The 23,199-nt window shown below is 45.4% G+C and overlaps 1 protein-coding gene across 1 annotated transcript in view; it reads left to right on the forward strand.

Moving 5' to 3' along the window:
• Positions 1 to 19,154, forward strand: part of LOC128404428 (gametocyte-specific factor 1-like) — a 148,510-nt gene extending 129,356 nt beyond the window's left edge. The window contains exon 6 of the mRNA XM_053370063.1: positions 19,145 to 19,154. The gene's annotated coding sequence lies outside the window, so the exon portion shown is untranslated. The remainder of the gene's footprint in view (positions 1 to 19,144) is intronic.
• Positions 19,155 to 23,199: the final 4,045 nt, after the last annotated feature.

Here is a 23,199-nt window from a genome sequence, read left to right on the forward strand (position 1 = left end):
CTTTTCTCTTTCTCTCTTTCTCTCTGTGTTACTGTGTGCTGCTATGGCATGTGATGTGCTAGGAATGTTATAAAAGATGACGCTGGGTCTCTGTGAGGCTGTCACTTGAGGGGAGACCCTGCTTTGTGTCTCCCCAAGGGTCCATCCAGATGGCTTTAATTTCAGTGATCCAGGGAATGATGTTTTATGGCATGACACTGTTTTATGTTATGTCATAAAAACAGGAATTGAACAGCTGTTTTTGAAATTCTTCGTGAGATGATGGAATGCATATGATTCAGTGCTGGACCTGATAGTTCTTTGACTGAGATATCTGAAAAGCTCCTTGTGGATGTTAAGATAGGTGTGTTTTTTAAAACAAACCTCTAAAGGATATATACATTACAAGCAAGTTTAAAAGGCATTTCCTGTCCCCAGAAAACCCTGGGAACTATAGTCCGGAAGTTGAGTGGTAGTGGTTAGTGGTCCCCAACACAGCCAGTTTTAAAAATGACAACTTTATTTTTCAGTTTCATTTAAAAAAAATATAACAAACAATCCTGCTATACCCCTATCCCACAAGAAACATTCCCTGCATATGCAATGTAACTTATACAACCAAAAATTAAGCAGATTTGTATAATAGTTTAAAGTAGAATGCACCAGTTAAGTGTTTTCTAGTCTCCATTTTAACATACTGTCTGAGAGTGAGCCATGAGTTGGTGGTGATGAGACAGCATTGTCCTTTCCTGTGTATTAAATAGAAAAATGTACTTTACCATTTCAAAATCAGATTTGGTCTTTGTGTTTCTTAGTGCTCCAAGATGCTTTGTTGGTTTCTCCACAAGAGCTCTATTCCATAGAACTTCTGGAGCATCTGCTTTCCAATATTGTGTTAATCAGTGTCTAGCTGTACATGTAGAAAAGATTAGTTCTTATGGCCATCTAACAACAGAGTTAGTAAAGCGAGGCACTGATTGTATCATCTGTTCCGTAATAGACGAAACGTCTTCAGATACCATTTCCCAAAATAACTGTACTCTACATGAGCATCATCAATACAAATGGAAGCTGTGTGCAGGAGAACTTCCAGGTGCAGGGCTTGCATCAGCACCCAGCATCCTTGGGCAGCTGCCAAGGCTTCAGGATGTTGGCGCTTTGCCCAGGCCTCACTTTATTTACTGCACTCTGAATGATGCCAGGCCAATGAAGCTACCCACCCTATTAATTATCCACAATGCACTTGACCTGGCATTATTCTGCGGCATTGTAGTAAATAAAAGGAGAGTGTTGCCACCACAGCCAGAAAAGCCCTGCAAGGCCCACTAGTAGAGGGGCCCACCAGAGGACGCATTGTCTTGGGCCCCCTCAAGCCTGAAGCTGGCCGTGGGTGACCCACAAGACACAAGTATTGCAAGGAGTTCTGTGTGTCTGGCCTTGAAGCTCTAGCAGGTGCAAAATGGTGTGGCTGGAGGGTTGATGCGGACAGACTACCACCAGTACATAAAAGCTGGCACTGACTGCCCATGTGTTACCAGTTCTTCTATTAATTTGCAATGCTCTCAAAGACTTAGGTCCAGGACATCATAAGGACCACCTGGCTCCTTATATCCCACCCCAGTCACTGAGATATTTGGGGGGGACTCTCTTGGTGGTACCCTGAGGCCCAGGTTCATGATTTATAACTACCAGAAGCCATGCATGTAGTGGGCCCCAGCCTGTGGATCTGCCTCCCTGCTGAGATTAGACAGGCCCCCTCCTTGCTGAACTTCAGACACCTGACAGAGACTTTCTTGTTCAGCTTGCATTTCAAGGCATAGTTTGGTTTTATGGCATAGTTTTCAAGGCATAGTTTTTTTATTATTTTGTTGTTTCATTTGTACTATCATTTGTTTTTAAGTACACCACTTAGAAAAGCCAATGATAAAGTGTTATACTGTACTAAACAAATAAATTTGGTCTTAAATGAATAAATTAACCATGTATGACACCTTTTAAATGCATTGCTCCTAGACTTGAGTACTGTACTGGGCAAATGAGCCATTCAAGTTCAAATCAACCAGGAAACAAACAGAACAGCCCTTTTATCAGGAGTGTAATGATGACTCCATCATTCAGAGCTGCTGTCCTCAGGACATCAAAATTTAAGGAAGCCCCTGCAAGGAAATTTAAGGAAGCCTCCGGACACTGGCCAGACAAAGAATGGAAGCAGGAATACACATTTGCCAAGTATTGTCAAATGTACATGTACTAGAAATAATGGTTTCAGCTGCAAAGAAGCAACAGGAGCTTCAGGGAATGGATATCAGCCCGGGAAGATTTGAAGTGAGCTGGGAATGAAGGACACCAGGGTGTTAATAGTTGCAGTCCTGGCCACTTTGTTTGACTTGCTTTTGTTCCACCTCCATAAACTTCCCTGTGCGCTGCCAGCTGGATGCCACATGCCTTGCCTGCCTTGCCAAGCCTTGCTGTATAAAATTGCTGCCTGTGCAGGCCTCCCCACAGGCCCTTTGTCAAGGACTGGTCGCATTTTGCACAGGGTGGAATGCAGTTCTTGCATTTGTAGATGAGAAATGAGGATCATGCACAATTTCAGGGATTAATCACTTAATTATCTGAGTTGAAAGGTGTTGCTGATTAGTGGGCCTGCACCTGAAAAAAAATATTTTCAATATAAGCCGTTGCAAAAATTATAGGTGGCAGGCACCATTCCTTCTCCTCGGAGGCTAGTGGAGAAATACCTCTTCTATGATAGGACCTGGGACTCAGCTAGTTTGGTAAAGAAAAAGTGTTTTATATGTGTTTTATATTAAAGATTCTGAGTGGGGCATAAGTTCCATTGGGCCCAGTGGGACTTCTTAGTAATTGTTTGTGACAATTTTTCCATGTTCAGAGGACAGCTAATTTCTGCTTCATAGAAATCAGGCTCAGATTTGTCTGAACAGAGAAACATTGTCACATGTTCCTTGGGTCTTATTGGGTAGGGGTGGAGAACTTGTGGTGCTCCTGGTGTTGTTGGCATTGCAGAGGGTTGGCCTAGATGAACCTTTGGGTCCCTTCCAACTCTACGATTGTATGCTTCTATAACTCCCACCAGCCCCCATCCAGCCAGGCCAATAGGCAGGAAGCTCTGGAGGGCACCAGGTGCAGGAAGGATGGGGATGCAGAAGGAACAACTGCAGGAGATTAGGAAGGGATAAAGGGACTCTCTTCACAATGGCCTTTTAACTTCCCCTGGGCATAAAGGTCTGGTCCTATATGGGCTGTGGCTGATCTTGTGAGCATCAAGTGTTGACCTAGGTGTTTTTGAGAAGCAGCCCTTCCACAAAGCTACACCACAAAGAGGTTTCTTATCACTTCTGATAAAACAGTTTTCCATGGAAGCAGGTTTTTGGTCCCAATGAGAGTAATCAATAGATGTGAATCAGCCCTTCAGGGTTGCCATATTTCAAAAAGCAAAAACCAGGAAACCCTGAAGTTCTTGAGCTTCATTTTTGAAATTCCCCCCAGACGTCAATTCTGCCTTTGAAATCACAGTAATGTATGGGAAAATCTGGATGTATGGCAGCCCTATTCAGTATGCATATTAAAGTCCAATAGAGAAGGTGTGGCTAAAAGAGCATGTTCCATAGGCAAGGGCACGGGGGAACGGCTACGATATTGTGTTCGCAATTTGTGGATGTGGCTAGGAATCAGTGTTCCAGCGGGGAACAGTTCAGGGCTGAGGAAGGCACTGAGAGATTCAGTGGCAGGGGAGCAACTAAAAGTTAAACTATGTTCAACAAAACTGCATGTCCTTCTTGGATTCTACCAAATGTAAGGGGAAGTTGCATTCTTCAGTGACCCCCATAAAAGAAAGATAACTCCTAACATGTATAAAATTAGCACACCAAAAAGGTCCAAACCTAGTCCTCTTCCTGGTATGCTATATGCAGCAAGGATTAAAAATGTGGCCCCCTCCCTTGCAAAATGGAGTGGTACAATCAAAGAAGGACCTATCATTAGATTTATGGAACATACGTCAGCCTCTCAAAATTGTCTTTTAATAAGGTAGGTGGAGCTAAATTGCAGGTATATGGTTAGAACACAATATTGAAATGGCACTGGCAAGATTCTGTCTGTTGCCACATGCAAGAAAAGGCACTGTTATGCTTGAGACTGAAAAAGGGTTCCCCACTCTGGCAACAGAAACTTATTTTTCTGTCAAAATAAATTAAGAAATTGTCCAGTAGCACCTTAGAGACCAACTAAGTTTGTTATTGGTATGAGCTTTTGTGTGCATGCACACTTCTTCAGATACACTGAAACAGAAGTTACCAGACCCTTATATATAGTGGGAGGGTAGGGAAGGGTTTTTATTTTTCTGTGTTGTTCCCATAAGCCCAACCGAAGAAACTAAGAACACTTTGCCTTCCTTGTAAGAAAAGAAAGAAAGACGTGTGCTCACCTTTCATAGGAACTTAAAAGCTGCCTTATGCAGAGTTTGCCTACTTCAATACTGCCTACACTGACTGGCAGCAGCTCTCCAGGGTTTCAGGCAGAGAACACTCCCCGCCTGCCTGGGGGAGCCAGGGATTGCACGTGGGACCTTCTGCATGCAAACCAGATGCTCTTTCCCTGAGCGACGGCTGAATGGGAAGGAAGCGGGTGGTCGGGGGCAGCCGGGGTATCCTCCTGTCACCCCGTTTTAGGATCCTGCTTTAAATGGCTATAAAAGCATCGCGGCTCATTTGTATCTGTGAAAGGAAGGGGCGTGCTTTCAAGCTCCCCCCTCCTTCTGATTCCCAGAGGGTGGGGTGGGGTGGGGGGTGCAGATGCTCTGGTGGTCAGAGAGGTCTGGGAAAGATGCCCGGTGACACGTGCAGCGCATTAGCTCTGGCAAAGGCAGCAGCTGCAGAGGACGACCCCCCCCCCGGTCGCCTTAGGGGTGGAAATGGCGCTTGGCCATCTGATTGGAAGAAGCGCCTGTTCTCCCTCCCTCCTCCCTCCGAGGTGACTCATCACGGAATCCCATCCTCAGCTCCTGTGCAGGATCCAGGAGAGGCCCTTCGTGGGGAAGAGAGAGCGAAAGGCGGGGGGGGGGTCCTAGGAGTTGATGATGAGGGGAAGTGTAAACAAACACACCAGTAACCATGATGACTTCAGGCTGGGAGAGTGGGAATTGAGAAGGGGTCGACACCAGGGCGGGTGCTTCTCTCCGCTCTGTCTTTTGGAAAACAGGAGCAGCAACAGCAGTAACGGTGATCGCTGGGCAGGGAATAGAAAATGGCATGGTGGCGCCAAGGCAGATCTGGTCACCTGGCAGGAGAACTGGGCCAAGCTCCAGGTTAGGGACCCACAAAGCACCAAGCAGCCTAGGAGACACATAGGCCCAGGCTTGGGCAGAAGGCAGGTAGGAATCTCCTGGTAGGATACGCAAAGGAGGGGCCATAGCTCAGTGGGAGCGCATCAGCTTTTGTTAAATTTTCCAATGAAATCCCATCTGGGCAGTGCATCAAAGCAAACGATCCGGGGCTGGCACTGCTGAGATGCATGGAACAAGAGAGAGTGTTTTTGAGCATGCATAAAGTGCCATTTGGTCTGCACTGAGCTACTGTTATATTACTTTTGAAAACAACAATACAAAACGTATAATTGACATGTTTTTAAGACTGGGCTCTGGTGTTTCCCATCATGTCCAGAGAAGAGTTGAGCCTGCATCTCTATTCTTAGAATGTAATGATTCCTAGCAGCAGCAGCAGCAGCATCGCTTCATGTCTGCAATTTTGCCAGGTCTCGTAGAAGGGGACCCTGTCCTCTTGGGGCCCAAACAACATGCTTTTCTCATGAAGAAAGCAAAACTAAAATGGGTGATGGGGACAGAGGTGGGCAATGCAAGTGGAGACTTCAGAACTTCAGATTTTTTTGTTTCCAGGATGGCACTTGCTGTAACAAAGTTCATCTGAAAGCCGTATTAGAGCCAACCGCACTGTTACGAAATAGTGTGCAAGCTTTCAAGCTCTTCAGAACTCTTATTCAGGGTTGTTGGTAAGCAGAGCAATAGGTCGACAGGAGAGAGAGGGAGGGAAAATGTTGGCTGATGGTAATCATCTGGAATTTTTAAAAACACACAAGTTAACCTGGAGTTATAACAGCATCCATGGCATGGGGGATCAAACCACAGAAACTAGTCTGATTGAGGGCCAGCCCTACCATTATGTAGGGAAGTAAGATAATTTCCTCAGGCGGCAGGTGGTTTGGGGCAGAGAGCAGCAGCCATGTGTTAGAAGACGGAACTGTGCCTGCCACACAGCCTGCCCTGCTCCTCCAGACTAGCCTGTTGTCCTCAGCTGTGGAGGAGGAGCCTGATCCAGGGTCAGTGTTGAAAAGGCATTCAACTGCACTCCAAGGGGCTTCCTTGTGGCTGCCTCCGGACCCTCTGTGCTTTGTGGGAGGGATTCAGAGCATACTGGGAAATGTAGGTTTGTGCAATGGAAATGGATTAAAGCACTCTGCCACCTTTGAGCAGCAAATCCACTTAAAACAACAACAGGCTTTTGTGGCCAGGAAAGTAACCAGGGTGGGAAATGCATTAAAAAGTGTGGAGTGAATGAACGTTTGGTGTGTTTAGCGTGTAGACGTGTTAGCACCCCACAAACAAACCAGGATGAATGCAGGAGGGATGTTCACTGTCAAATATTATCTCTGCAAATGAATCAGAAAGAATGCTGAATAAAGACCAGATATAATCTAACCTCCGCATAAACTCTGTGTAAGCAAATGAGGATGAATGCATTTGGTTCTCATCTGGAGGAGAGCCAGATATGGAATGGTAAGGGGGGCAGAATCTTGTCTGACCCTGCTTTCACTTTACCTTGAACCAGAATAGCACTGTCTCATTACCTCTGAGAAGTTTATTTTCCTCCTCTTTATTTATAATGTAAAGTAAAGACACATGTAAAATAAATGATATATAAAATTATGCAGATACTATAAATTAAGGCACATGGGCATACTTTTGGGGTGGGGAAGGAACTGCAAGCATGACATAGATTATAATTTTAGGACTGGGAACCGGGGATAAATTTGCTGTCATCCAGGGTCACCTGCTGCCACCCCCTTCCCTTTATTTCAGCTATGGCGGAGGATTAAACTGGGTTTGGTGGGTGGCTCATCAGAGGGAGCCATCGGCCTCTGTGGCAGAGTCTAATTACAGGGCACACATCATCAAGGGGCCTGTTCCTGCTGTGTGATCTGCTCAGGGGAGGATCCAGAAAATCATCCAGATGGATATTCAGACAGCTGGCTCAAGAGCTAAGGCAACAGCCCACAATCAACTAGCAGGAGGAGAAAAAGCTGAGCAGCAAGTTGTGAGCATTACAGATCTCTGCATAGAAAAGAATGTGATAGCAGCCTACAAGGTTAAGAGTAAAATGTGGAACAATATAATTTTGCCTGCATCACACAAATACTAGGGATGAGCAGGAAGGAAGAGGCAGGCATGTCTCTGAGCAGCAGCTGCTAGGATTTGCCAGAGGACCAGAGTACTGCTCTTTGTGTGTCCCGCCTTTGGGCTTCCCCTGGGCATCTGGCTGGTCACTGTGAGAACACGATGCTGGATAGATGGAGCTTTGCTCCCGTCCAGCAAGTCTCTTCTTAGTTCTTTTGAGTCTTATCTCTCAGACTGCAGGCTGCTTCTAAAAGCTGCTGCCCAGGATTGCTGGGTTGCTTGGGTGGTCAAGCTGATCCTGGCCAGACTTTCTCATGCATCCAGTGACAAGTTGCAGAGAGAAGAAAATGGTTTCTTCAAGCCTGCAAATGACAGAAAGAGGCACAGTTAAAACTATTACATGGCATTTTCTGCCACTTTCTGTATTAAAATGGAGGATCAGACACATTAGTTTGAAACTCCCAACAGCACAGAATCATTTGTCCAGGCTCAGACTACAGAGAGATAAGCAAACAGAAGATTCAAACATGGAAATTGAATGGCAGCATGAGAGTGAACTCCCCTCAGCTTAATTCAGAATGGAGTCAGTATTTCAAAAAAGATTTTGGAAAAAGCTCACTGGTTCTCCAAGACTTCTGTCCTGATTTGTCATATTGGCCCATGTGTACTGACCATGTCATTTGCAAGCACTTGCCGGCCCTGCCATGAGGGGCAAAGTGACTCTTCAGGCAGCAGATTGGTGGGGGCAGCAGCTCCCATTCTCCTTTGTTGCCGCAAAGCCTATCCTGTCCCCCCCTAAAGTGGTCTGCTGAGCTCAAGTGTGGTAGAGGACGTGATCCCATCACCACTGCTGAAAGAAGATTCAACTGTTACTCCAGTCAGCTTCTGAACATGGAATGGGGAGGTGCAATGGGCAGTTTGAATTCTGACCCAGCTGAATCTTCAGCCCTTTTACAAAAGATTGTTGCATGCAGGGGTGCCAGCCTGAATGAAATATCATGGGGGCCTAGGTAAACCCCGCATAATTGATCAGGCAACATGGTGCACACAAACCATTTGAATGTCAATGCCCATCAACTGAGGGGCAGGCCCCCTCAATTATTTTATTGTGGGGGCCAAAGCCCCCATGGCCCCTAGGAGTTGGCTCCTATGGTTGCACACCACCCCTGTCTCTGAGCAGTGCAAGATTTCAGGGGTTCCAGGCACTTACCTACGGTCTGTTTCCTTCTGGAAAGGAGGCCCAGTGGAGACGGTGCTGTCTTTGTGATATATAGTTTTATACACATATATACAAGCTGAGCCTTCGATGGAGGGGTTCATAGCATAGTCACCCCAAGAAGGTCTTATTGCTCCCATAGCCGCAGCCTTGCATTCAAACAGAAATCAACCATCATACTCTGAGCCCTGCTCCAGCCTGTCACCAGGCCGCACCCCAGCCCCACAAAACTCTTGTTTAAAACTCTGGCTTTGTCTTCTAATGGACTCAGAGCTGAGAGAGGTGCCCCTCCCACTTGCCTCTGGCAGAGAGCCTCCTCTCCCGGGCTTTCCAAGGGCTCATCACCTTCCTTTTGTTCTCCATCATCCCATGCAATTTCCTCATCTGGAAACTGGCCTGGCTTATCTTTTAACATTTGCTGAGTCCCAGGGTTCATTGTCTGGCACCCAGAAACTCATACCACAGGGGAGTCTGAAATTCACAACAGGGGAGTGTGAATTCCCACTCCTAAGAAAACCTTCCCTTGAAGGGCTTGTATACATCTCCCCGATCCTGACCATGGAATAATGGCATGTTTCTGTCTATAGCTCTATTTCTACTTATAGCTATACCCCTGCAGCGCAGTTATTTAACCGCTAGATGTCCCTGTACATTGTGATGTACTGTACTTGGAAAGGAGCAATGCATGGGAAAGAGCAGAAATTTATAGCTGAGGTGCTTAATCACATGTTCTTATAGATAATAGAATTGTAGAACTGTAGGGTGGGAAGGGACCCTGAGGATCATCTAGTCCAACCCCCTGCAGTGCAGGAATATGCAGTCCCATATGGGGATCGAGCCTGCAACCTTGGTGGTTTCAGCACCACACTCTCATCTCCAGCACATCCCATCCCCTCGTCCCAAATTAATTCATCACCAGTGGTGCTTTCTCAATATGTCCTAAAACTACCTGCAGAATCTCTTAGGGACAGCACAGAGAGTTAAGGCCACATAAAGTCACAACAGCAACAACTATAGGTTGTAACCAGTGCTTTTTTTCTTAAAAAATGTTTAGGGGTACTCTCATTTTGACTCAAGAAAACCACCATTTTATAGTTCAAATCGGGGAAAATACAGTAAATGGACAAAATTACAAAGATTCACAAAATGTTTAGGGGTTTGCGTACCCGTGTTCCCCCCCCCCAGAAAAAAACACTGGTTGTAGCCAATGTGAGTCCTACTTAGAGCAGACCCAACAAAGGTAATGAGTATCTCAGGTTCATTGATTTTGATAGGCTTACTATGAGTAGAATGTAGTTCACTACCCTCCGAGCTGGCTAAGATCGCCCAGAAAATTCAAGGCTTGGGTGAGATTTGGACTTCCCAGCACACAGCTTGTTTTCTTAACCACTACCTTATTGTCAGGTGCAAGTCAGCAAGAAACTACACAGAGTAAGTGAAGTTAGTGGTGTAAAGTAGGTGACTGGTGAGTGGGGAGAGTGTATGCGCGCCAGTTTTTTGGGAGGTGTCAGCCCAGCCCTCACCACCCGCCCTGCCTGAGTGATGGCACCCCCACTGGAGCAAAGAGGGGCTACACAGAGCCGCCTGCCCATTGGCGCAGGGGGGAGCCCGGCTGGCTGACAAAGCCCTTAGCCGGTGGAGTGGCTGGGCCACGCTGGGGGTGCCTGGTTTACACCTCCTCAAAAATGGTGTGTCTGGGACCACAGCCCCCCCCCCCGGGAACCCACCACACTATGCCCCTGAGTGACATTAATAGAAGAAACAGGATCTGCTCAGGAGTGCCAGGCTGGATGAGCACAGCATCTCCTCTTGGGTAGGTCTTGCTCCTATGAGGCAGTGGTGGAGACTGAAAGTCCCTGCCTTCCCTCAGCTGCCTAAGTCTCCCCAAACCATCTGAGACTATGCTGACATGCCTGTCTTTGCTCCTCCCTCTTCATACTTCTGGTCCTGGGAGAGCAGTGGGGAAGGGAGCTCATCGCGGCAGAAGGGGAAGACCCCCTGGCCACGAGTGCACGGATGGGGAAGTGTGGCCCTCCAAGTGGGGCTGGACTCCAACTCCCATCATCCCATTGGCCGTGCTGGCTGGGCCTGATGGAGTCCAACTATGTCTGAATGGCCACAAGTTTGCCCCCACTTCTCCACTAGCACTGTGCCATCTTGAAAGAGCCCAAGGAGTCTCCCCAAATTCACACTCTCCTCCTTGTCCTGTAACCGCTGTTATTATTCAATGGCGCCAGCTCCATCCCCCATCAATACATTTTTTGGCAAAGGCACAGGGATAATTTTTGTGTATTTCCCCATATTGAAAAACTCAGAACAATGTACAGAGGAAATGAGAGAGGGAGGCCCTGCCCAGCTGAAGCAGCACGAACCAGGCAAACAAATGGCAGGGTGGGGGAGCAGGGTGTTATGTGCCCTCAGCACCCTGGCCTTGGCTGGTCGTGTGGGGTCAAGGAAGGGGGGTGTCTCATTAGGGCAGATCTACAGGCGCTCAGCCCTTCTTCCTCCTAAGGGTCATGTCAGATGTTTGCTGCTCAAAGGTAAATATTACATGGGTGTGGTTTCATTCTCATTTCCCTACCTGCCCATGATGCAAATAGAAAAATTGCTGATTGGGGACAAAGACAGGGGGAAGCCCCATTGTGCAAGACTTTGGTCTGGACCTAACAGAGCTCTACTTAGGTTCTGCAGCTCAGGCTCTACAGAGTTAGGGTTGGCGACTTTTCAAATGGGTGCCATTCTTTTATCTTTAACAGCAACCTTTCGTGGGACAATTAATCAGGAAAAGCATTCTCCATATTTGCTTCCTTGCTTGCTAGGAAAAGGGTCCCAAACATCTGCAGTTCAGGCTGCTGTTAAGGACACAGGAGCACGGCAAGCAGCTTTAAAAAAGGGAGGGGGAGTGGTAACCCTTTTAATGTGCATTCATGCCAGAGTTGTCAGCCAAGCAGGGGGAAATGCTGTCTGGCCAACTTATTGACCTTTGGACCAGCTGTCAGAATGCACTGAGCAGAGTAGAAATCAGCAGCAACCTTTTCATGTGTTCATCCTTAAAAGCCAGTGTGGTGCAGCGGTTAGAGTGCTGGACTTAGGGGACTTCCGGGTTAGCGCCATCGGCGAATGGCGGAGTTCCTCCGATCGGGGGGAACGGGCTCTGTGGAAATTGGGTCTGCCCACCGCGGCGAAGGTGGGGACCCGCTAGAAATCCCAGGCGGAGGGAGCCTGGGAACGTGGGGTTCGGCAGAGCACCAGGAGCGCTTCCCCTACTCGCGGGGAACCCCAATTTGGGGCTCCGGAGCGAAGTGGGGTGAGCAGCGCGGTGCTGCGAACTGATTGCTATTTTCACGGAGGGAAGCCGCACAGCCATCGCCGGAGAGCGCTGACTTTTTCCTGTTGACAATTGGACTCTAAACAAGTACCCGTGAGTAAAAACGGAAAATTGGATCAAGAAATACTTGAATTAGGCTCCGAAGCGGGAAGGTTCAAAACAGGAAGTCCGCCTCCCGCTTTTTGTAAATAGACTGAAGCAAAAACCTTACAATCTAATAGCCTGGAAAGTTGTCTTAAAGGTTGGAATTTCCTGCATTTACAACTAATAAAACCCCCTTGGAAGCAGGTGAAAAGGGGGGGGGGGAATCTGACTGTTTAAGCTTGCAGGAGAGGGAGTAAAGGAAAATAAGGTTTCCATCGTCTCAAACCTGGGAACGGGGTGTCAGGACAGAAATTGCTGGAGACGTCCATTGATTGTACGTGGAGCATTTTGACAGATAGTTAAAAAAGAGAACCAAACTGACTTCAATGCTGCCTTCTGCATTTTAAAGAAACAAAGTATTTGAAAATTGAAAATTGAAAGTAACTTTCTTTTGTTGGACATGTTTCAAAAAGATGGATACAAATAGAAATTGTGTCCCCTAGAGGGAGCTTGTCAATTTGTTGCTGCAGTTTACTTGGAGACCTCACAGCTGCGAGATTGGGATCGTGGGACCAGCCGTTTGACCTTGAATAGAAATGTACGGGGAGGAAGTTTTGGTGTCTGCTTTTTGCAAGACAAATGCTTTGCTGGAGCAGTTGCATGAGAAGACGGGTTTGATGAAGGAGAAGTTGGACTTGATGACTGCTGTAGCCAGTGAATATGGATTAACAGGAAACATAGAAATTATGCAGCGACCAACTCAGGAAATTGGTTTGACTGGGCAAGTGCAAGGGCAGATGAAGATGGAGGAGGCTGCGATCGCACCCCAAGCAACACAAATGGAGAGATCCGAAGCCCTGCAGGAGCATAAGCCGCTGTTTTGGAAGATTGAATTTGGAGTGGGCCTGGGAGAGCCTGGAGTTAAGGAGGCTCTTAACTTTGGGGGGACTTGGAAATATGCTGACAACTATTTTTTGGATAGTTACTTTTTGGATTACAATGATGATGGTGGGGAGTGGGACTGTGGGGAATGGGCTAGTCTGATGAAGGAAGATGGATATAACTATCGGTTGGAATCCCCCAGAGACCTACTCCTCAAGGAGAAAGGGAAGAAATTAAGAAAGAAACCAACAAAAGATAAGGAAAAGTGTAAGCATAAACAAGAAGAAGAAAATCTGCAGAAGAGGCATAGAAGAGACTTAAGGGCCTCGGACATAAGATCACCAGGTTGATGGACTGGATGGAATGGACAGTAAGGACTGACATAACCCGAGACCAGGAAGAAGGGACGTTGGATAAATTTTTTTTTAAAAAGCCTATAAAAGGAAAATTTTCTTTTTATTTTTGGAATTAGTGTAAAACTAATGAAATATTAGGGGAAATGTTGGAATGGAAATATCTGGCTTTAGTAGAAAGGATATAAGGAGTTATGTATAAATATGTTTTAAATTTTGAACATTAAGGTTTTCTTTTTATGGTAAGACAAGGTTAAATAAATCAAGGTAAATTGAATAACAGAATAAGTCAAAAGATGGAAAGGATTTGTTGAGTTAACTAATAGGTTAGACTATCTAAATAAGAATTGAGAAAGACGGAAAGAATTTGCTGAAACAACGAATTAAATTAGAATACAAAAAGGGAGGTGTGAGGAGGTCAAAGAAATAAGCAAATGAAAAGATGTAATATGGGATTTGTCCTTTTTTCTTTTTTTCTTTTTATTTATTTTTTGTGTGTGATGTATTTGCTCCTTTTTTCTTATTTTTTGTCCTTTTTCTTGTACTTTTGAAACTCTGAATAAATATCATTTTAAAAAAAATAGAGTGCTGGACTTAGGACCTCGAAGACCAGCGTTCAAATCTCCACTCGAGCCATGAAGCTCACTGGGTGACTTTGGGCCTGTCACTGTCTCTCAGCCTAACCTACTTCGCAGGGTTGTTGTGAGGGTAAGTGTGTGCACCAGCTTAAGCTCCTTGGAGATAAAGGTGGGATATGAATGTAATATTAGCTGTGATAGCTCAGTTGGTAGAGCACGAGACCCTTAATCTCAGGGTTGTGGGTTCCAGCCCCATGTTGGGCAAAAGTTCCTGCATTGCAGGGAGTTAAGACTAGGTGACCCTCGTGGTCCCTTCCTACTCTGTAAGCCATGTGTGTGCACTAAGCAGCCAGGTTGCTAAGTTCATCTCCAACTAAAATGTGCATGAAGCCGGTGCAGCCTTCACCCACAGGTTCCATCATCATCCTGTATCCCAGTAGCGATCTCAGTTCTCCAAGTGCCAGTCGCACCCATGCACCACAATGGAGTATCAGTCAAGGACAAAAGATCATGGGCCAGGGAGGCAGAACAACCCCTAAACAGCCTGATAACTGAGCCTGCTCTGTGGTCACAGGAAGCTGACAGACTGTTGGGGTGTGTAGAAGGAAAAGCAGGAAGAGGCAAAAGGGAATGGAATGGATTATCCTGAATGTGGGGAGTCCACACAGCAACATTTCGTTGCAGGACCCACTTGTGCCTTCCATCGGTTTGTATCTATCAGGGACAACCTCTGTTTCCTGGTATCTGTCATTGGTAAATCAGTATCCCTATCTTTCTTTTGGGAGACCCAATAGATAGTATTTATATGTATTATGTGTGCACACAGTTATGTCAGCTTTTTACTCGCCCCTTCCATCCCAAATAGTTGTCAATCCCTTCTTTCTCTGAACATTTGGATTAAAAGCAACAACCCATGAGTAATTATGGAAATTGGACTTAAAAGGGAAATTTTCTTTGGGAATTAGGCACGACCGGGTAAGGTGTAAAGAGGAAATCCGCCTACCCGCCTTGTAAACATCGTAAAGCAAGGATTTTACAACTAAGGTTGTGAGAATACCTTTCTTCTTTGTGGATAAAAGCAATTAACTCCACGTTTTGGCAATTTAAGTGATTGTGCTGGAGGATAAGAGCTAACATTGAGAACGGAATTCACCCCTCCCCCAAGACCCGGGAGCGATCGGTGAGAGAGCCTGCGGAAGAGATATAAAGACTTTGACAGCTGTCAAACTAGCTGTCAAAGTTGGGGAAAAAGGAGAACTTTGTTTCTGCTGTCTTTGCTGGTTATATTCGTTACAATTTGGTAACAAATTGTTAAAAATAAAGAAGAAAAGGCTAACTTGACTTTTGGGTTGGAACTGGAAGATACTAAGAAACTAGAATCCCTCTAGAGGGGGTTTAGGACATTACAAAAATGGCTGTAAGTGGAAAAACACTGGCTGAACTGGAGAGGACTTTTTTTCTCTTGGGAAAGTTGCAGGAACAGAGTGATGTTTTGGCTACAAATGTTACAATACTGAATGGAACAGTAAACAAAGTTGCTGAGCCTGGGAGGGACTTGACTCAAGTTTTTGCAGCTGAACAGGAAAGTTTTGCAGTTGACTTAAATTTTTTTGCAGCTGAACAAGAAAATAAATTTGAGAAATCTGAGAATGTGATGAAAGAGGAACATGATGATTTGAAGGAAAAAGAAGGAGGAGCTATAATGCCACAGATGATTGAGGAGAGCCAGAGGCCGGTTAAGATGGATATAAAGGAAAATAAGATCAGGATGGTGGAAATTTGGTTTGAATTGAAGAAGGGAGAATGGAGAGATCTCTCTATGTGGAGATCTGAAGACCTATGGAATACAAACCTGGCTAAAGTGGAAACTGGAGCTTTTGGGACATTTGGATTTAAGAGAAGTAAGAAACAAGATTTTGGCTCCATTTTTAAATATGGAGGCCTGGCTGGAAGAAACATGGACCTTACTGGGACAGACCTCCTTCGAGATTTGGAGTTTAATATAAAGGACTATCAAAAAAACCGGCAAAGAGGAATTGAGAGAGAATTGAGAGCCTCGGACGTGAGGTCGCCAGGCTGACTACAGATGGACTGATGGACTTTTGTTGGGGTTCGAAACCGGGAAAGGGGGTGGTGGGGCTTTGGGAATCCAAAGGGTGTATAACTATATTCTGTTTCATTTAATTTGGTTTTGCCACTAACATAAAAATGGGGATTTTGGGGAAGGGAATTGGGGCCGACCTTAGAAAAAGATCTTTAAGAATAAGTATTGACGTATAAAGATTGAGGTTTATAAGTTAAAATTGGTTAACTAAAATGATGGGGTTGACCTTAGAAAAAGATTTTTAAGAATAAGTATTGATGTATAAAGATTGAGATTTATAAGTTAAAATTGGTTAACTAAAATGAATTAGAGAAAATAAGGTAAAGTTTGGGGATAAGAACTTGCTGAGCTAAAAATTGGAACTGGATTACAAGAAGGGGAGGTGTGGGGAAGTCAAGGAAATTGGTTATTGACAGTAAGAAATGTAAATTTTATGTGTTTTTAATTGTATTTTTTATGTTTTTTCTTTATTTTTTGAAAATTCCAATAAATATCTTTAAAAAAAAACAAAAACAAATAGTTGTCAATCCACTGAGCAAATGTTGCTGAATGTGGTCAAGCAGCAGCTATTCTAGATTAAGTACAACCAGATCTGTTGTCAGATTAAACACCCTTTTAAACATTTTAATGTTTTAAAGAAGGAAATGGTTGTGGTCCGTTTACTCACACATCCTGTTTTAAAAGCCAGAGCTTGAGAGGCTATTGCACATTATAGCAGATGGCAAGAAGTGACCTCCTGAACGTAATAATAAGACATTAAATTATAGAATAAAATAGATACATTAGAAAATGTGTGAATGGTACTCAACCTTGGTAAGAGGATAGGGATGTAATATTATCTCTTGGCAGCATTTATCTCCTGCCCTTTAGCCAAAAGGGTTCTCAAGACTGCCTTACAAAAATCAGCACTAAGGCAGTTCCTGCCCTCAGGCTCACAATTTAGACATGACATAACAGGAAGGAGGGGAAAACAAATTCAAGCACATTCGTAAAGTTACATTTCTTAATGGGCTTTGGGAAGGAGGCGCAAGGCTCCGGCAGGGTCCTCTTCTCAGATGCACGCCCAGTGCGACCACACTGCTCATGCGGCCCTAAATCCAAACAAAAAAGCAGCCATTTCCTTGTAGGGCCCCCCAGCCGGTTTAGCCCTCCAGGGCCCAGGGCAAGTGTACCTAGCTGCCCCCCCCCTGCATGGAACTGCACCTCAGTGTTACCCCCGATTGCTCTACTCCAACCTCTGCCATTGTTTAAATTTTTACCTCTCAGTATTACTCCATCCCTGGTTTACTCACACCTCTACACTTGCTTGAAACTGCCATTTCCCTCTCAATTTCTTCCATCTTTGTTTAGTAAACTTCTGTCATTGTTTTAAACCACCACTTCCCCCTCTCAGTATCTTTCTTAATGGATCACTGGAATGTGTTGTATGTAGGGCTGCTCTGAAAATTGTTCTGAAACTTTTTTTTTTTTAACAGCAAGAACCTTTATTGAACTACATCACTGGGAAACAGGGGCAAAGCAACTGCTTTTATACATTCCTGAAAGCCCGGGCCACTCCCACTCCCAACGTGATTGGCTGTCTAAACTTCCAAGCTGCGAATCACGACTCAGAGTCCAAGGGCCAATGGCAGAGGCCCAAATCCTGAAATGTTCTGTGATTGGACACATCATGTATCGAATCAGAACACAGGAGCTCAGAATACTTACCGCAGACTCAAGCTCAGGCAAACACAGTCCACTGAATACATAACAGTGTGCAACTGCTAAGCTTGCTTTTCACCCTGTCTTTTTTTAAATAATAATTATATTTTATTGATTTTCCATCAAAAAAAGAGAAAAATACATTCATACCACATTACAACTTCTATTAAATTTTCCATTTTTTTACTTCCTTCGGCCTCTCTGCCAATCATCCGAATTATAACTTCTTTAATTACACATTTCCAAATTTTGCTATTGCCTTTATGCCTACCCCCCACTTCTATTTTGCCTTTTACAATATTTCTTGTGTTATTACAGAGCTTCTTTAAATGCCACTAGCGTTATTCCATTATCACTTATACATTCCCAGTACTCAACTAACTTTCCCCAGTCCTCGATGAACTTTTGATCTCGTAGATATCTGATCTTCCCAGTCAGTTTATCAAGTTCTGCATAGTCCATCAGCTTCATTCTCCACTATTGTTCTGAAACTTTCAGCTGGTTCACAACCCAGCAGCTGCTAGGCGGTTAACTGAGATCCGTTGATCATAATGTAGCTTGCCAGTATTAAAATATCTGTCTAACAATAGACCCATTCGAATTTCCAGGCACAATTCAAAGTGCTGGCCTTGACCTTTCAAATCCTCAACAGCCTGAGACCTACCAAGAATACCTAAAAGATAACATTTCCCCACATCAGCTTGCCCAATCTGTCAGATCAACCTCAACAGCAATTCTTCTCTAGGCACTCACACCATCAGAGATCTGGTAGCAAAGGTCCCGGAAGAAGGTCTTTGCCATGGTCTTTTGTTGTCATTTAGCCTTGTGCCAGGTAAAGTCCTTTTTATGGACTATAGGTTTCATCAGAATTATTCTCCGGCTGTTAGTTAGAGATCTTGTGTTCATGGGAACACAAGACATATACTGATATCAATCAGCCAAAGGCCTGGCTGAAGAGGAACTTTGTTGCCTGGCACCTAAAGGTGTATAATGAATGTGCCAGGCAAGCCTTCTTGAAGAGAGCATCCCACAGGTGGGAACCCACCACAGAAAAGGCCCATCCTCATGTTGCCACCCTCTGGACCCCCTGTGGAGGAGGCACATGAAGAAGGCCTCAGAGGATCATCTCAGGGTCTGGGTCCTTGAGGTATTTCTGCCCTAAGGTGGCCCGCTGCACTCAAGTGCGCAGGAGGGTGCTTTTCTATTTCCAGTGCTGACATTCTAGTCAACTGCCAGTTCAGTTAGTCTCTGCATGTGAAATTGGGGGGGGGGGTCATCTTGTCCTTTGCTTCAGGCAGCAATAAGTCTTTGGCTGTCCATGCCAAAAGGAGCATTGCAGGATGCACCCAATAACACCCATAGTTCAATGGTAGAACATATGCTTGACCAGCAGAAGGTCCCAGGTTCAATCTCTGGCATCCCCAGGTAGGGCTGGGGGAGACTCCCTGTCTGAAACCCTGGAGATATACTGCCAGTCCATGTAGACAGTATTGAACTAGGTGGACCAATGGTCTGACTCCCTGTAAGGCAGCTTCCTATGTTCCTAATTCTCTGGAATGACAATAAATCCACTAGGAAATGCACAATGGGGTCTGCTCCAGACAAATCCAAGAGAAAAGTGTTCTATATACAGTATATGAGGGGGGAAATGTAAGAAAACCACTAGTGAATCCCTGTCAGGGAAAAAGGCAGGATACAAATAAATATAATTGTAATCATAGCACGGATAACAACAACTATGGCTGAAACCGAGGCACGAGCCAAATTGCAGTGTTTTAACAAGACACTGAAATGCCCAGGAACCAAATCAGATCCACACTCCTTGTTCCTATAACAAAAATGCTCGATTAATATGGATGCTGCTGCCATGGAAGCCTGTAAGCTGCTCTTCTGGGACCACATCAGGCCCTCGATTCACGTCAACTTCTTCAATTGTTTACACATTTATGGGGTGAATCAGAGTCTGGGCTTGAGAGAAAAACTGGCAAGATAGGGGAGCTCTCTCTTGACTCACGTCTCTTTCATCCTCGGATAAATGGTCATGTAAACAAAGGCAGGGTTGTTATCTCTAGCCTGCAGTGGTGTGAGCAGAGTTCAGAGCTCCATAAAGACCAGCAGCATCCTGTGAAATGAAGCACAGAATCTTGGAATTCCTTCACCGGGAGACAGTAGATGTCTCAGGGGGCAACAATCCCTAGAACAACATGCCTTGGACTCTAGAACAAGTAAAGGTGTCCTCTTAATGTCCGCCAGAAAGGAGTGATATATCTCAGCACAGACAGCAGGGGAGTTGTGGGAGGGGGCCTGGTCATACACCCCATCTCTGAATGACCTGAGTTAAGGGCCTGACAAATCTGTGAAGCTGTTTCCAGGGCCAGCCTTAGCATTAGCCAGAGCCGGCCCTACCATTAGATGCTAAGGGGCCGAGAGTGGCATCAGGTGTGAGAGGACAGAACTATGTGTGCCACATAGCCTGCCCTGTTCCCACTAAGCTAGCCTCTTGCCCTCAGTGGTGGTGGTGGTGGTTGCTGCCCCATTGCAAGTCTTGAATTAGCATTCAGCTGCTCTCTGCTTGCCTTCTGTATGTGGAATGGGAGGCCTGGGGGACTCCCTTTCTTCCTTTGCCTTGTTGTACTTAGCAGAGTGTCTTGGACCAACCCTGGCAGTGCCAATGAGCACTTGTGCTAGAAATCCAAAATCTGGATGTGGCTTCAGAGCTTGAGGCTCAGAGGGCCTCAGTGGCGCAGAGTACCTTCCATCAGTTTTGGGTAGTGGCCCAGCTGCACCCCTGTCTGGACAGGGACTGCCTAACTACTGTTGTCTATGCTCTGGTAACCTCTAGGGCAAGACAGATTGAGCATATTGCACTGATCCTGGCCCAACTTCACTGGCTGCCAATTAGTTTCTGGGTCCCAATAAAAGTGCTGGTTTTGACCTACAAAGCTTTAAACGTCTCAGGACAACAATATTTCAAGGATTGCCTCTCCTCATATGATCTGACCTGGACCCTGAGATTTATCTTCTGAGGTCCTTCTTCGTGTGCCTCCTCCTTGAGAAGTCCAGAGGGTGGCAACACAAGAACGGGCCTTTTCTGCAGTGACCATTTGTGGAATGCTTTCTCCAGGGAGGTTCAGATGGCAACTTCATTATATATCTTTAGACGCCAGGCAAAAATGTTCCTCTTCAACCAGGCCTTTGACTGATTGACATCTGGTGGTCTTTTAGATTTGTTGAAATGTGGCAACCCTAGATGATTGGCTTGTTTCTGCTCATATTTTTATTATGTATTTTGTGTTTTTACATTGTATTTTTATGTTGTGAATCACCCTGAGATCTATGGATGAAGAGTGGTATACAAATTTAAGGAAGCAGCAGCAGCAGAAGAAGAAGCTTGCTGCAGCAAGGTCAAAATACGCAGCTACAGCCACATGGGGAGCTACTTCATGCCAATATCTTGCCTCACAGAGCCTTCAATGTGTGTTTCCATCTCTCAACACGGAAGGGCCACAGTTCAGTGGTAGACCATCTGCCTTGTATGCAGAAAACCCCAGGTTTAATCCTGGGCATCTCCAGGTAGGGAATGCCACCTGCCTCAAGATCCTGGAGAGCTGAGGCCAGTCAGTGTAGGCAGTTTTCTATGTTCTTAATATGTGAATGTGTGACATGTAAGGTTGGCTCATGTGTATGACCCTTATGTGGATGTTGGTGCCATCCAGCACTGACCTGCATATGTGGATGACTTTGGATCTGGGCTTGAACAACCCTTCAAGTAGAGGACTGCAAAGCAGAACTCATGGGCACCCTAAGATGATATCACCTAACAGCCGCATCACAATAGAGCCACTTCCCACATCTGCTACAAGTGATGAGAAAAGGAGAGGTGCAGCTGCGAGTGACACGCAGCCCTGAAGTGATTTGGCCAGGCTGCTGTGCGGAGTCAGTGGCAGATGGACAAGAAGGGCCTCTGCACACGACCGGCTTACTGTGCATTCATCCTGGAATTTAGACTGCATCTGGTCTTTACTGAGTGTTCATTCTGATGTGTTTGCGGGTTGGTTAGATGACAATGAGCATTCATCCTGATTTGTTTGCAGGGTGTCTACACATCTTCCTGTTAGTTAGTCATTCGTTCATCCCAAACTTTCCAAGCCATTTCACCATCACTTTCCAAACTGCGAAAAGTCTGATTCTTGTTTAAAGAGGATTTGTTGTGCTAGGAGACGAAACCCTTTAATCCACTTCAACTGCGCAAACTGAAAGTTCCAGTATATGCTTGAAACCTCCCTGCAAAATAGCAACAGTCTGGCAGTATCCCGAAGCCTGCTCTATGGGCTGCATACGCACCATGCACTTAAAGCACATGACTGCCCCCAAAATTCCTGGGAACTGTGGTCCACCCCTCACAGTGCTACAACTCCCAGCACCATTAACAAATGACAGTTACCAGGATTCTTTGCAGGGGATGTGCTTTAAATACAGTATATGGTATGTGTTGTTTGTTAGAGTCACAGGGTGTTATGGCACCTTGAGGGGTGCTTTCCCAGTATCAGGAACGACACTTGCATTCCTTGACTCAGTGCAGGCTGTGGCGGGTTTCCTTACTTCACCGCCGTCCCCGTTGTCCCTTGGACCCCAGCCCAGTCTAACGGAAACGGGATTCTAAACATAAGACAAGATCCATTGTTTGCTTTTGTGGCTGATGCTTTCCTTTGAAGTCTCTGAAAGTTAAACACAGGCAGGCAGGCAATTCAGTTTTACAGGCATCCCAGCCGCTCTTCCTGATAAGGAAATATCAGGAGTAGAGATGGGGGTTGGTGGATAATCAAGAGGACTAAGGCAGACAGTGAAAGGTTCTGGGCAGGCAGTTAGCATGCCAGTGTCGTCATCTGTGGAGGAAAGTTGTCTAGGCATGGATTATTTCTTTAAACTACAAGGAGGGAGTGGTTTCTTATTCTTTTGTAATGCTTTTCCTGCCTACTGTATCTCTGTCTTGGTTCAGAGCAGTTCAGCCAGTGGCCAGAAACATGTACAATTGAACTCATTAATGGTTCCTCATCATCCTGGAAAAAAGTGATAAGTGGGGTGCTGGGCCTGTTGTTGTTCAACATCTTAATAAAGGACTTGGATGAAGGAATTGAGGGGGTGCTCATCAAATTTTCAGATGACATTAAACTGGGACGGGTAGCTAATGCCACAGAATGCAGAATCAGAATTCAAAATTATCTTGGTGCAAGCTAACAAAATGAATTTCAATAGGGACAAATGTCAGGTTCTGCACTTAGGCAAGAAGAACCAGATTCACAAAAATAAGATGGGGGACACCTGGCTTACTAACAGTACATGTGAAAAGGATCTAGGGGTCTTGGTGGACCACAAGCTTCACATGACTCAACAGTGTGAAGCAGCAGCAAAAAAGCCAATGCTGTTCTAGGCTGCATCAGCAGAAGTCTAGTGTCCAGATCAAGGGAAGTCATAGAACTGCTCTCTTCTGCCTTGGTCAGACCACACCTGGAGTCCTGTGTCCAGTTCTGGGCACCATAATTTA

Source organism: Podarcis raffonei, chromosome 2 (assembly GCF_027172205.1).
Source record: "Podarcis raffonei isolate rPodRaf1 chromosome 2, rPodRaf1.pri, whole genome shotgun sequence".
NCBI lineage: Eukaryota > Metazoa > Chordata > Lepidosauria > Squamata > Lacertidae > Podarcis > Podarcis raffonei.